The sequence below is a fragment of the Callithrix jacchus genome, chromosome 2, assembly GCF_049354715.1.
Source record: "Callithrix jacchus isolate 240 chromosome 2, calJac240_pri, whole genome shotgun sequence".
Taxonomy (NCBI): Eukaryota; Metazoa; Chordata; class Mammalia; order Primates; family Cebidae; genus Callithrix; species Callithrix jacchus.
The window spans coordinates 185,074,145-185,087,309 of NC_133503.1; the positions used below are offsets into that span (position 1 = coordinate 185,074,145).

The 13,165-nt window shown below is 39.0% G+C and overlaps 1 protein-coding gene and 1 pseudogene across 4 annotated transcripts in view; both read left to right on the forward strand.

Moving 5' to 3' along the window:
• CDH18 (cadherin 18) overlaps positions 1 to 13,165 on the forward strand; it is a 1,140,329-nt gene that overhangs the window by 442,906 nt on the left and 684,258 nt on the right. The gene's annotated exons all lie outside the window — the stretch shown is intronic.
• On the forward strand, positions 4,799 to 7,262 carry LOC128931434 (pre-mRNA-splicing factor ATP-dependent RNA helicase PRP16-like; annotated as a pseudogene).

Sequence of the window (13,165 nt, forward strand, 5' to 3'; positions counted from 1 at the left end):
ACAGTCAGGTGTATACATGTGGAATACAAAAAACATTGTGAACTGGAGACAAAGGTTCAGAGTTGTGAGGTTGTGGATGCTACTTACAGCCCTGGATCTAGATGACATCACCTGGAAAGAGCATTGATGGAGAATTTGGAACCAAGACCTAGGTCAGAAAGTGGGAGAAAGTAAAACAAAACAAACGAAAGCTGATTAGAAGTAGACAGACAGTAGGGAATGCTAAAGGACAGAGTGACAAAAATGAGTATAGAGAAAGGGCCACTATATATGACAAGAGAAAGGACACTGGTGCCCTTGAAAGAAGTTTCAGAGAAGCAGATCAGCTGATTTCTCAGCAGACATCTTACAAGCCATAAGGGATTGGGGTCCTATCTTTAGCCTCCCTAAACAAAATCATTGCCAGTCAAGAATTTTGTATTCAGCAGTATTAAGTTTTGCAAATGAAGGAGAGATAAAATCTTTTTCAGACCAACAAATGCAGAGGCACAGACCAGGACAATATGTTAGAAAAAGTGTCAAGGTTGCATAATTTACTTTTTTATGGCATCTGTGCATAAGAAGTTGCTTAGTGTTGTGTTCTTTTAAGTGTGACTCAGATGGCAATTAGGAACAAGATAAAACTAAAGTAACATTCAGATAACCATACAAAATTTTGAGAAGGGTTATGAGGATTGAATTTGTTGTACCTCTATTCCTATAACAATGAAACCAGAAAGTTGTTTTAGTAATTGAACTAGCTCTAGTTTGAGGACATTTTAATATTGAAGTCAGCACAGAATAAGATGTGAAGAAATTCATAAAGAATTCAGACCAGTGAAATTAAAGAATATTAAATCAATAGAAGAGATAAGAAATCCACCTTCTGATGAACCACCATATGAATAGCACACAATTAGTTATAATTACTGATAGTAGTTGAATGGAGCTAGAGCAGATCTGAGAAACCCCATAGGTTTCTTCAGTACAAAACAGCATTAGGAAAAAACAAACAAAATTAAAGCAAAAAACAAATTCCAACTTCAGTGCCCTTCATATGTAATGCTTTCTTTCACATAGAAAAATCAGATTGTAAAGATTTACAAAGATTAATCATATAAAGGGTAACTTTAGCAGCAGTATTTACTATTGAAAAATGAGGAAGTTTATCAGATGAGTATGCAAAAAATATTTATTAAAATAATGTTAATAATTCATTTTAATTGTAATTCTGCAACATTTATACTCCTACACATTAAGGAAAATACTTTATTAAAAAGGGATATGCTGGTTAAATTTTATTAGAATACTTTTGAATGTATCTCACATATATCAAAAACAAACCAAAAATAAGATTTAAATTCATTTACTAAAATAAGATGTATACATTTTAGTTTTTTGTTCATTGAAAAAAGGCTAGATATTTTTCTTATTTTATTTATCTATATGGTGTTTTATTAGTTTTTGAGGGTTGCTATAGCAAAGAGCACAAACAGGAGAGCTGAAACAACAGAATGTATTGTCTCACAGTTCTGCAGGCTAGAAGTCAGAGATCATAGAATCAGGAGTTTCTTCTGATGCCTCTCCCCTGGTTTCTGGAGGTTTTTAGGCAATCTTTGTCATTCCTTGGCTTGTAGAGCATCACCTCAAGTCTACTTTTTTGTTCACATGATGATCTCACTATGTGCATATCTCTGTCCATTTCTCACCCTCTTAAAGATTCTTAGTCATCTTGGATTAGAGTCTATGCTAATCACTTCATTTTAACTCGATTACATCTGTGAATACCCTGTCTTCAAAGAAAGTCACATTTTGAGGTACTGACGTTAAGACTTCAACCTATAAATTTTGGTGGGACAGAATTCAATCCAATATAATTTATCTTTGACTCCCCCTAATTTATGCCCTTCTCACATACAAAACATGTTCACCACATGCCAACATTCCCACAAGTCTTAACTCATTCCAACATCAAGTCTAAATATAAAATCTCATCTAAGTATTATTTAAATCAGATATTGATGAAACTGAGGCTGTGACTTATCCTGAAGCAAATTGTTCTCTATCTGTGAAGCTACAAACTAGACAAGTTATATTCTTTCAAAATACAGTGCTGTTATAGTTGTAGAATAGACATTTCTGTACCAAAAGAGAGAAATAGGAGAGAAAAAATAAAAGGGCCACAGGTCCCAAACAATTCTAAAACTAGGCAGGATAAAATCTATTAGATTTTAAGACTCTTAATAATTATCCTTGGCTTAATAATCCTGTGACAGAGAGGCAGCTCAGCACCCTGGGATCTGGTGTTGATATTCACTCAGGGTGGCTGGCAAAATATTAAAGAAATATTGGGGAAAATTATATATTAGTCGCAAACCTTTTGAAAGGCCGAAATGTTTTATTGGGGCAGGCCAAAGGCGGCAGGTCCATTAAGTTAGGGAGAAGATACAGTTGATAAGAGGCTTTCCCAGTTAAGTCTGTTTACCCCACATCCCTTGGTTTCTACTCTGTTTACTCATGTAAACTTTGTGTTGGATGGTCCTCTCAGGGTGAAATCAAAGGGAAATTATTCATTGATAGTGTTTACTCTGGGCCCCAAACCTAAAGTTTTTATCATTCACATAACCACTCTTTTAACTATGTTAATTATCCACAAGTGTGTTGACTTAGAACCTCTGTTATGAATTCTTTTACTGAATAAATGTAATGTTGGAGAGGGAGGCTTGGACAATTGCCTGCAGTTGCCCTCTGAAAGCAGTTGATGGCCATCTCTAGGCCACTTGAATCACTGTAATGATGTGAGAGTGCATTTATTCATCTGTCGTTGACTCAGGAACTGCAGGCCAGACTTCCACAGGTGGAGGTCAATGTCTCAATCTGGGCTATACTCCCTATCCCCCGACATACCTCTCAGGGAAGTATCCCAGTTTCCCAGGCTCTCCCTGGAAGTCTACACTCTGGAACCTCCTGGAACTGGCTCTACTCTATTGATCTGTGGCTCTGATCTCAAAGTCATTATTCCTTCACTGATTCTCTTCTCATTGTTCTTTTATTTCACCCCATCTATGTCTTTATCTGCCCAGGCAGGCAGTGTTTCTGCTGTTTCAAAATTTTCAACATCTTGTCTACTTCCCTTGAGATTCACAGAGGTCCAAGACATCACACAAGAGAGGCTTCCACATCCCTTTTGTGAATCACTGCATCTGTATTCTTGACTTCTACTGACATGGTTGATTGAATCCTTACATCGTACACCTCAATCACTGTAGCAAGCAGTTGTCCAGCTATACTCTTGGCCCTGTTTCAAGGGTATGCTATCTGAATAAGCCAAAATCTTACAAAATATTGTGCTGATTTCTTCTTATTTAACAACTGACTTTCACTGGACTTCTCAGCTCTCACATTTCACTATAAGCAGCAAGGAGAAACCACATCATGCCTTCAGCACTTTGCTAAAAAATCTTCTCATCTAGGCTAGATGCAGTGGTTCCCACATGTGATCCAAACATTTTTGGAGGCCAAGGCAGAAATATCACTTGAGGCTAGGCATTCCAGACCAGCCTTGGCAACATAGCAAGACCCCATCACTAAAGGTGGGTGGAAAGAAAGATTATCGGGGCATAGTGGTGCATGCTTATAGTCCCAGCTACATGAGAGGCTGAGGTGGGAGGATCACTTGGGCCCAGGATTTTGAGACTGCAGTGAGCTATGATTGTGCCACTGCTCTCCAGCCTGGGCAACAAAGCAAGACTCCATATCTAATAAACAAACAAACAAACAAACAAACTTCTCATCTAAATATGCCAGTTTTCTACTTACCAGTTCTATTTTCCATCTCAATCTATTAATATATTATTAGAGCAAGGTTCACTTTTCCTTCAGTTTCCATTTATATGGTCCTCATTTCCACTGGAGACTTCATCAGAATCACCTTTAATATTTATATTTCTAGCAACATTATTATTATGACAAGATATTCTTTACAATGATGGTAACTTGATACCTTTCCTCTTTTATTTCTCAGCCATCACTAGAATTGCCTCTAATGTCCATATTTTACTAACAGTCTCTGCAAGGCAATTTAGGCTTTTTCAAATCATACATCTCAAAATTCTTCCAGCTTTTATTCATTATCCAATTTCAAATACTTCCACATTTTTTGGTATTTGTTACAGCTGCACTCTGCTTCTCAGTTTCAAAAATCTGTATTCGTTTGCTAGGGTTGTGTTAACAAAATCCTACAAGCTCATGGTTTAAACTTCAGAAACTGCCTCACAGTTCTGGAGGCTAAAGTCCATGATCAAGGTATTGGCTGGATTGGTTTCTCATGAGGGCCGTGAAGAAAAGTCTGTTCCACGTTTTCCCAGAATGCCTAGTGGTTTGCCAGAAATCTTCGGTGTTCCTTGGCCCATAGAGCACCACTTCATCACTGCCTTTATCTTCATGTGCAGTTCTCCCTGTGAGCCTAGGTCAAAATTCTTCTTTTTATAAGGACGCTAGTCATATTATGTTAGCGTTTGCCTTAATTATCTTATTTTAACTGAATTCGCTTTTTTTTTTTTCGAAGACAGGGTCTCTCTCTGTTGTCCAGGCTGTAGTGCAGTAGTGCCATATCATTTCACTGCAACCTATCCCTCCCAGGTTAAAGTGATTCTCATGCCTCAGCCTCCCAAGTAGCTGAGACTACAGGTGCATGCCACCATGCTAGGCCAATTTTTGTATTTTCAGTAGAGACAGGATTTCATCACGTTGGCCAAGCTGGTCTTGAATTCCTCTGCCAACTCCCTCCTACAAATACGAGTGGGCCGATGACAGAAGATACTTAGGGTCCACCCCACATCTGTCTGGGGGCTGAGGAAGACACGAGGAGGGCAAAGAGGAATTTCATTTGGCACAGAGGAGGAGTGGCAGCAGTGGGAGGATGACCAGAGGCAAGCTGATCGGGCTTGGTACATGATGGACGAGGGGTATGATGAGTTCCACAATCTGCTGCCCTGCTACTCCAAGGACTATGTGAGGAGGCCGGAGCAGCACCTGCATAAACAGAAGCAGAAGCGCATTTCAGCTCAGCCGAGACAGATCAATGAGGAAAGCGCGCTCGCCAGTGGGGTGGTCCATCAGCTGGAGGTGTGCGAGGACTTTGAAGAGGACAACGTGGCCAAGGTGTACCTGATGGTGCACAATCTGGTGCCTCCTTTACTGGATGGGCACATTGTCTTCACCAAGCAGCCGGAACCAGTGATTCCAGTGAAGGACACCACTTATGACTGGCCATTATTGCTCGGAAAGGCAGCCAAACAGTGCAGGAGCACAGGAAGCAGAAAGAGCACAAGAAGGCTCAGCACAAACACTGGGAACTGGCTGGGACCAAACTGGGAAATAAAATTGGCATCAAGAAGGAGGAAGAGCCAGATAAAGCTGTGATGGTTCAGGACAGAATTCTGCCCACAGGCCACAGGGGACTGAGCTCTGCGTGACAGCCTAGGCTCCTGGCAAAGGTACAGATTCATGCCTGAGTCACTGGTCTCATCCCCACAGCCACCCTCAGACAGGAGAGCTGAGTCCTAGAAAGACAAAGGGGTCTGCATGGAGTGGCACCCTGCAGGAGAGGCCAGCCTGGCTACGACAGCTGTGTGGACACTGAGCTGAGAGACCACAGGTGTGGGTCACACGCCCACGTCCCCACCCCTGCTTCTCTGTGGCCACAGCCCCACCCCTCGAAGTGCCCCCAGTTTCCTCCCACCACCTCCCAGCCTGAGCCAGGCCATCCCTTTCAGAGGCCTAAGCCCATCGCAGGTGAGATCAGTAGACATTTGCCCGAGAATTAAGCAGTGCTCATTGACAGGCTGCAGAAATCCACCAACCCACGAACTCTAATACTCATGATGTTCCAGGGCAGGAGAGGGAAAGGGAAGGGAAAACTGGGACCAAATTCCATATTTAGATAAATCTGCAACTAGATTCGGGAATAACTTGCTGCCCCACGTGCCAGCCCACTGCTCAGGAACCAAGGCCAAGGCCATGTCACTCCTTTATCACGGCCTGCCATAGGGGTTCAGTGTCACCAAGCAGCCCTGGCACGCAGTAGATGGCCATCTCAAAGCCTGGGGTGCGAGAGGAGGCCAGGGTCCCACCTCCTGCCCAGAGAGGAGCTGGGGGTGGACAGCTCTCACTGCCAGACAGGGCTGCAAGGGACCCCTTCCTCTGTCCTGGGCTGCTTGACCAGGAGAGAAGCTAAAGGTAACACTGACCTTAGTATTTTAGGGAAACAGTTGCCTCCAAACCTTGGAGAAGCCAAGAGAGCAGCTTTCCCAGTGAGGATGTCAGAACCTCCATCCCAAAGTGGGGACCCTAGGTCCTAGCACCCAGGCACCCACTTGAAAAGGGGTCAGTGGTGAGGCTCTACACCCAGAGCACCTATAAGAATAAGCTCCTGACTGCCACAGTGCCCGAGATCCAGAGCACCAACCTGGTCAACATGGTGCTGTTGCTCAAGTCCCTCGGGGTGCAGGACCTGCTGCAGTTCCACTTTATGGACCCTCTCCTGGAGGACAACATGCTCAACTCCACGTATCAGCTCTTGATCCTCGGGGCCCTGGACAACACAGGTGGTCTGACCTCTACCGGGTGGCTGATGGTGGAGTTCCTGCTGGACCCTGCCCTGTCCAAGATGCTTATCATGTCCTGTGACATGGGCTGCATCTCCAAGATTCTGCTCATCGTCTCCATTCTCTCAGTCCTGGTCATTTTCTATGGGCCCAAGGGCAGAGAGGAGGAGAGCAGTCAAATCTGGGAAAAGTTTTCTGTCCCTGAGAGCAATCGTTTGACCTACCTGAATGTCTCCCTGCAGTGGAAGAACAATAATTACTCCACCATGTGGTGTAATGATCATTTCATCCATGCTAAGACCATGCAGAAGGTCCGGGAGGTGCAAGCTCAACTCAAGGACATCATGGTGCAGCAGCGGATGAGCCTGGTCTCGTGTGGCACTGACTAGGACATCATCAGGAAGTGCATCTGTGCTGCGTACTTCCACCAAGCCACCAAGCTCAAGGGAATTGGGAGTATGTGAACATCAGTACAGGGATGCCCTGCCACTTGCACCCCACCAGCTGTCATGAGAGGGACCAGGTGGAGATAATTGAATCATTGGGGTGATTTTCCCCATCCTGTTCTCATACTAGTGAGTTAGTTCTCTCGAGATCTTTTGGTTTTTATAAGGGGCTTCCCCCTTCACTGGGCACTCATGCATTCTCCTTCCTGTCACCCTGTGAAGAAGGACATGTTTCCTTTCCCGTTCACCATGATTGCGAGTTTCCTGAGGCCTAGCCAGCCATGCTGAACTGTGAGTCAATTAAACCTCTTTCCTTTATAAATTACCCAGTCTTGGGTAGTATATTTGCATCAATGTGAGAACAAATTAATACAGTCATAGAAGACACTAACAAAAAAATAAAATCACAAGACATGCCAAAAGTAAAGAAAACCACAGTCTTAAAAGACAAAGCAGTCATCAGAACCAGATTCAAATGGAAAACAGGTATTGAAATCATCAGCCAGGTTATCTAAAATAGCAATAATTAATATGTTACAGACTCCAATAGGAAAGTATAGAAGATGTTACAACATATAGGTACTAAAAGCAGATAAATTAAAATTCTAAAAATAAATCAAAAGAAAATGCTGGAAATTAAAAATCATGTGACAGAAATGAGAACTGCTTCATAAATAGATTAAACATAGCTTAGAAAATACCTAGGTTTCTTGAAGGTATGTAAGTAGAAACTTCCCAAACTGAAACCTAAACAGAAAAAAAAGAATAGAAGAAAAATGTGAGGGCCAGATACAAATGATATTCAAGGTGTAGGCTGGGCATGGTGGCTCACACCTGCAATATCAGCACTTTGGGAGGCTGGTGGGGAGAGGTAGATCACTTGAGGCCAGGAGTTTGAGACCAGCCTGGACAACATAGCAAAACCCTATTTCTACAAAAAAAAAAAAAATGCAAAAATTATCCTAGTACGGTGACACACTCCTGTAATCCCAGCTACTCAGAAGGCTAAGGGATGAGAATCACTTGAACCCAGGAGGCAGAGGTTCAAGTGCAGTGAGCTGAGATTGTGCCAACACACTCCTGCAAAACTGTCTCAAAAAAAAAATCCAAGCAATATGGGGCATTATCAAAAGTTATAAGTTATGTATAAATTGATGTACAGAAAGAGAAGAAAGAGAGAGCAGAAAAGAATAATTTGTGAACTGATAGTAGCAAAGAACTTCCTCTTATTTTTTCATTTTTTATGTTTTAATTATACTTTAATTTCTGGGGTACATGTGCAGAACATGCAGGTTTGTTACTTTCTAAAATTAATGGGAGACACCAAGCCATTGATAGAAGCAGCTCAGAGAACTCTAAGCAGGATGAATATCAAAAAACAACACAAATAATTTTATCATATAAAAGCCATACTACATAAAATATAAAAAATAAATCTTGAAGAAAGCCGTTGAGTGGTTAGGAGGTACTTTATATGACAGTATAAAGGAAAATATATAGCATATAAAGAAGAATAAGGATAAGAATTGCACCAGACCTAAAATTAGACACCGTGCAAGCATCAAGAAAAGAGTGAAGTATTTAGTGTTATAAGAAAAAAAGAAAAAAAAAGCATAATTTTATATTTAATGTGATATGAGTTAGCTGTGCCTCCAGCCAAATCTCATCTTCAATTATAGCTCCCATAATTACCACATGTCATGGGAGGGTCCTGGTGGGAGATAATTGAATCATACGGGCAAGTTTTTCCCATACTGTTCTCATGATAGTGAATAAGTCTCATGAGAGCTGATGGTTTCATAGAGGTCAGTTCACAACAGACCCTCTTGTCTGTTGCCATGTAGGATGTCACTTTGGTCTCTTTGCTTCCTGCCATAATTGTGAGGACTCCCAGCCATGTGGATCTGTGTGTCCATTGAACCTGTTTTTCTTCATGAGTGCCCCAGTCTTAGTTTTTATTATTAAAACAGACTAATACAAATGGAATCATCCTTCAAGAATGAATGACAAATAGTACAAGCTGAAGGAATTCAATGCCAGAAGACCTGCCCAACCTTTCCTGTAGAAAACGTTAAAAGGAAGTCACCAGACAGAAGGAAAATAATATAGGAAGAGCAAACCTTTTCTCAAAGAAGAGAGAACTCTTTCTTCAGACTGCCTTAGGATTGGAGATGCAACATCAGTTCTTTCTTAAATCTGCAGCCTGTCAGACTGCTTAGTATTAAAAAATAGTTCTGCATGAAGAGATAGATAAGTAGAGAAGGAATAAATGAAAGGAAAATAATTATTTTACTGTTAATGTATGCAAAACATAGTAGTTTGCTTAAAGTTATGATAATAACCTGATGACTTTTGTATATCAAGAAGTGAAATGGCTGACAGCAAAAGCACAAGGGATGAAAGTGAGGAATTTGGAATATTCTAGAATTACCTAACAGCACTACACTTGAAGCTACTTAGTACTACTTGAAAGTAGACTTAAGTTAATTAATTAAAAACTTATTATAAATTCCAGAGTAACTAATAAAAAAATGAGAAATAATTTATATGCCAAGAGAAGACACAGAATAAAATCATATAAAATGCTCAATTAAAACCAGAAAAGACCCAAAAATAGCAAAGGTGGGGGATAGAATCCAGGACCAGAATATGGACATTAGGCAACCAAAAAAGTTTGAATAAAGTTATACATTGCAGTTAATAGTAGTGCGTTTGTATTGGTTCATTAATCATGAAAAATTTATCATATTAATAAAATATGTTAATAATAGAGGAGACTGATAAATATAGGAACTGTGTGCAGTATATTAAAACTTTAGTATCAATTTAAATCTATTTCAAAATAGGTTTAAGAAGTAGAAAAATTATGGGAGTGTAAAAAGCGTAAGATGGCTATAATAACTTGGAAAAAGAAGCAGCAGTTTACAAACATTCTGTTACCTGACATCAAGGCTTTATTGTTGGCCAGGAACTTTGGGAGGCCTAAGCAGGTGGATCACTTGAGGTTGTGAGTTTGACACCAGCCTAGGCAACATGGTATTTTTCGTCTCTACTAAAAATACAAAAATTAGCTGGGCTTGGTGGTGTGCTTATGTAATCACATCTACTCAGGAAACTGAGACAGGAGAATCGCTTGAACCCAGGAGGCAGAGGTTGCAGTGAGCTGAGATCCTACCTGCACTCCATCCTGGGCAACAAGAGTTAAACTCCATTTCAAACAAAAGAAAACAAATTTTAAAAAAACCCACTTTATTGTAAAGCTATATGTAAAATAACTCAATAGAACAAAGTATGATGTAATAGACCCAAATTTTGAAAAACAATAGATTTTTGATGAAATATATCCTTAAAACGGTTTATACAACAATTACTTGTTATCAAAATACATAAATCAGTACAGCATAAAGTTTATTGTATTTTAAATGAAACTGCAAAGTCTAAAGCAGTTGATAACTTGTTCTGTTTCCTAATAGGGCATACATATGTATATACTTTTTCAAGAGAATTCATAAAGGCAAACAAATATATATATACACAATAGAAGGGATTGTTCATTGTAGGAACTTGAAATTGCTATTACCTGCAATTTGTTTTGCTTTTAGTGTGCTGATTCTGGTTAGTTACTTTGTTAAATAAATATCTACTCTGATCAAAGAAAAAACAAAGCATTTAAATATGATATTACCAATATTGATACTATAGTGATATTTTAAAAACATATATATAGGTTACGTAGACAGTGGAGAATAGAATCCAAATATTAGCAATGAAAGGTAGAGTTACAGATGATTTTTTTCTCTCATAGCTTTTTGTCAGTATGCATACCCAATATTTTTGCATTAAGTATATTTTGCTTTAAAAATATTCAGAGCAATATTTACTGTCATTTTTCAAAGTGTCAAAAAAGCAGCTCAAAAAACTAAGAGGGAGAAGAAGGAAGAATACATTTTTTCAAAAGAAAGTAGGAGAGATTTTTTTATGCAGAAGGGATTAGGCAATGGGATTGAATTCAGCAAATAATTTAAATATGGTAAAGAATTTTTTAAAATTGATATTAAGTGATTTTAGTTTTGAAGTTATTAGTTGCTTTTGCCACTGTAGTTTCAGTAAAACAGTGGAAGGGCTCAATAAATTGTTCTTTATTTGACAACAAATTAGATACAAGAAAATAGGAATAACGAATCCTGTTGAGTTATCTCAAGAAGTAAAAGGATTTGAGTAATTAAATATTGAGTTGTGATAAAAAGAAAATGATATTGACACTTTGGGAGGCCGAGGCGGGTGGATCACGAGGTCAAGAGATCGAGACCATCCTGGTCAACATGGTGAAACCCCGTCTCTACTCAAAATACAAAAAATTAGCTGGGCATGGTGGCGCGTGCCTGTAATCCCAGCTACTCAGGAGGCTGAGGCAGGAGAATTGCCTGAACCCAGGAGGCAGAGGTTGCGGTGAGCCGAGATCACACCATTGCATTCCAACCTGGGTAACAAGAGCGAAACTCCATCTCAAAAAAAAAAAAAAGAAAGAAAAGAAAATGATATGGAGAAGGTGTATAGAAACTAGAAGAGATTGGGATTTCATAAGAGTCTATTCTGAAAAAGGATTAAATATTACATATATTGATGCAAGATTTTTAAAAGAAAGAAATTGAGGTAAAAGATTTTTAAAAGAAAGAAATTGAGTCCTAGAGGTTAACATTAGGTTATTCTTGAATCTCTTAACATAGGCCTGCCCACTCAAAATTGTTCAATGTCTCTCAATGATTTTAAAAAAAAAGTAGAATCTCCCTACAATAATCTTCTTGTTATGGCTAATTTTATGGGCCAACTTAAAATTATGGGTCAGACTGCCCGGAGTATTTTGGACTTGCCAGCTTCCACATAAGTGAATTCCTTAAAACAAATCTCTCTCTCTCTCTCTCTCTCTCTCTCTCTCTCTCTCTCTCTCTCTCTCTCTCTCTCTCTCTCTCACCTTTCATGTTTTACATCTGAGTATTTGTATACAGAGGCTTCTGATTTCCCCTAAAATATATTACTTGCAAAATGCAAGTAATATTATTGCCACTAAATCTATTATCAGAATTGGTACTTTCTACCAAGAGTAGCTCTCTATAGTCTTGTCTTTTCTGAAGATCCATCTAACAAATTATGTTTCCCTGCCCTTTCACTGATTCATCCAAAAGAATCATAGTTGTTACCTAGTGTACAACTTTAGAGCCTTATATAATTCTTCAAAACATTCTCTCATTCTGTACCTTATTATTAGTGCTTTATTCCTCTTTCTATCAGTAAGCTTTGGATGTCTTATGCTGAAATAAAAATGACTTTGTAATATCAGTGGCCTGCATCAGTAGAAGTTTTATTTGTTTGGTGGTTGCTCTTTTGCTTTAACTCTTATGTTCTCTATGAGTAATCTCTGGCTCTCCTCATCTAGAACCAAAGTTGAAGGAGCTCCACACCTACTTGGTTTATCTTGGTTTTATAGATAGCAATAGAGAAATAGAACATTTCCAATCACATAATGTCTCTTTAAGCTTTAGTCATAAAAGGTACGTGTCAAATCCATTCATTTATTTGGCTAAAGAAACATAAAGGACCAAGTTGTTAAAAATCTCATCAAGCATCTCTGATGTATAATGTGTAGTTTCTTTATTGCTTAACAAGAATTGTATTCATGTAGCATATTAATAGTGAATATTTGTCAATTACTAGTAATAGAACATAATTGTAGATAAAAGTCAAATCGTGTAAAATTAATGTATATTTTCTTACAGCATGGAACCTAAGGGCAGAAATTAGCCAGATACCAGAAAGAAACTAGAAATAACTGATAAATTGGATAAAGATATAGATATATTTTGGGGGATATGTTTTCATTTTACTATATTAGGTCCATATTTTTTTCTTATTTTTCTTGTATCTATAGCTAGTTCTATCTTTTTCTCATTCTCTTTCTCTCTGTCTCAACCAACCTTTTCTACATAATGGAGCAAAGCTGATCCAAAGGTACTTAATTTTTATATCACATATTCTTTAAGCTACATACAGGAACTGTTTCTGAGTCCAAAATCCAGATGCTTAGGATTGAGTATCTTATTGTGTTCTCATTTCTACAGAGTCCATTCTTAATCG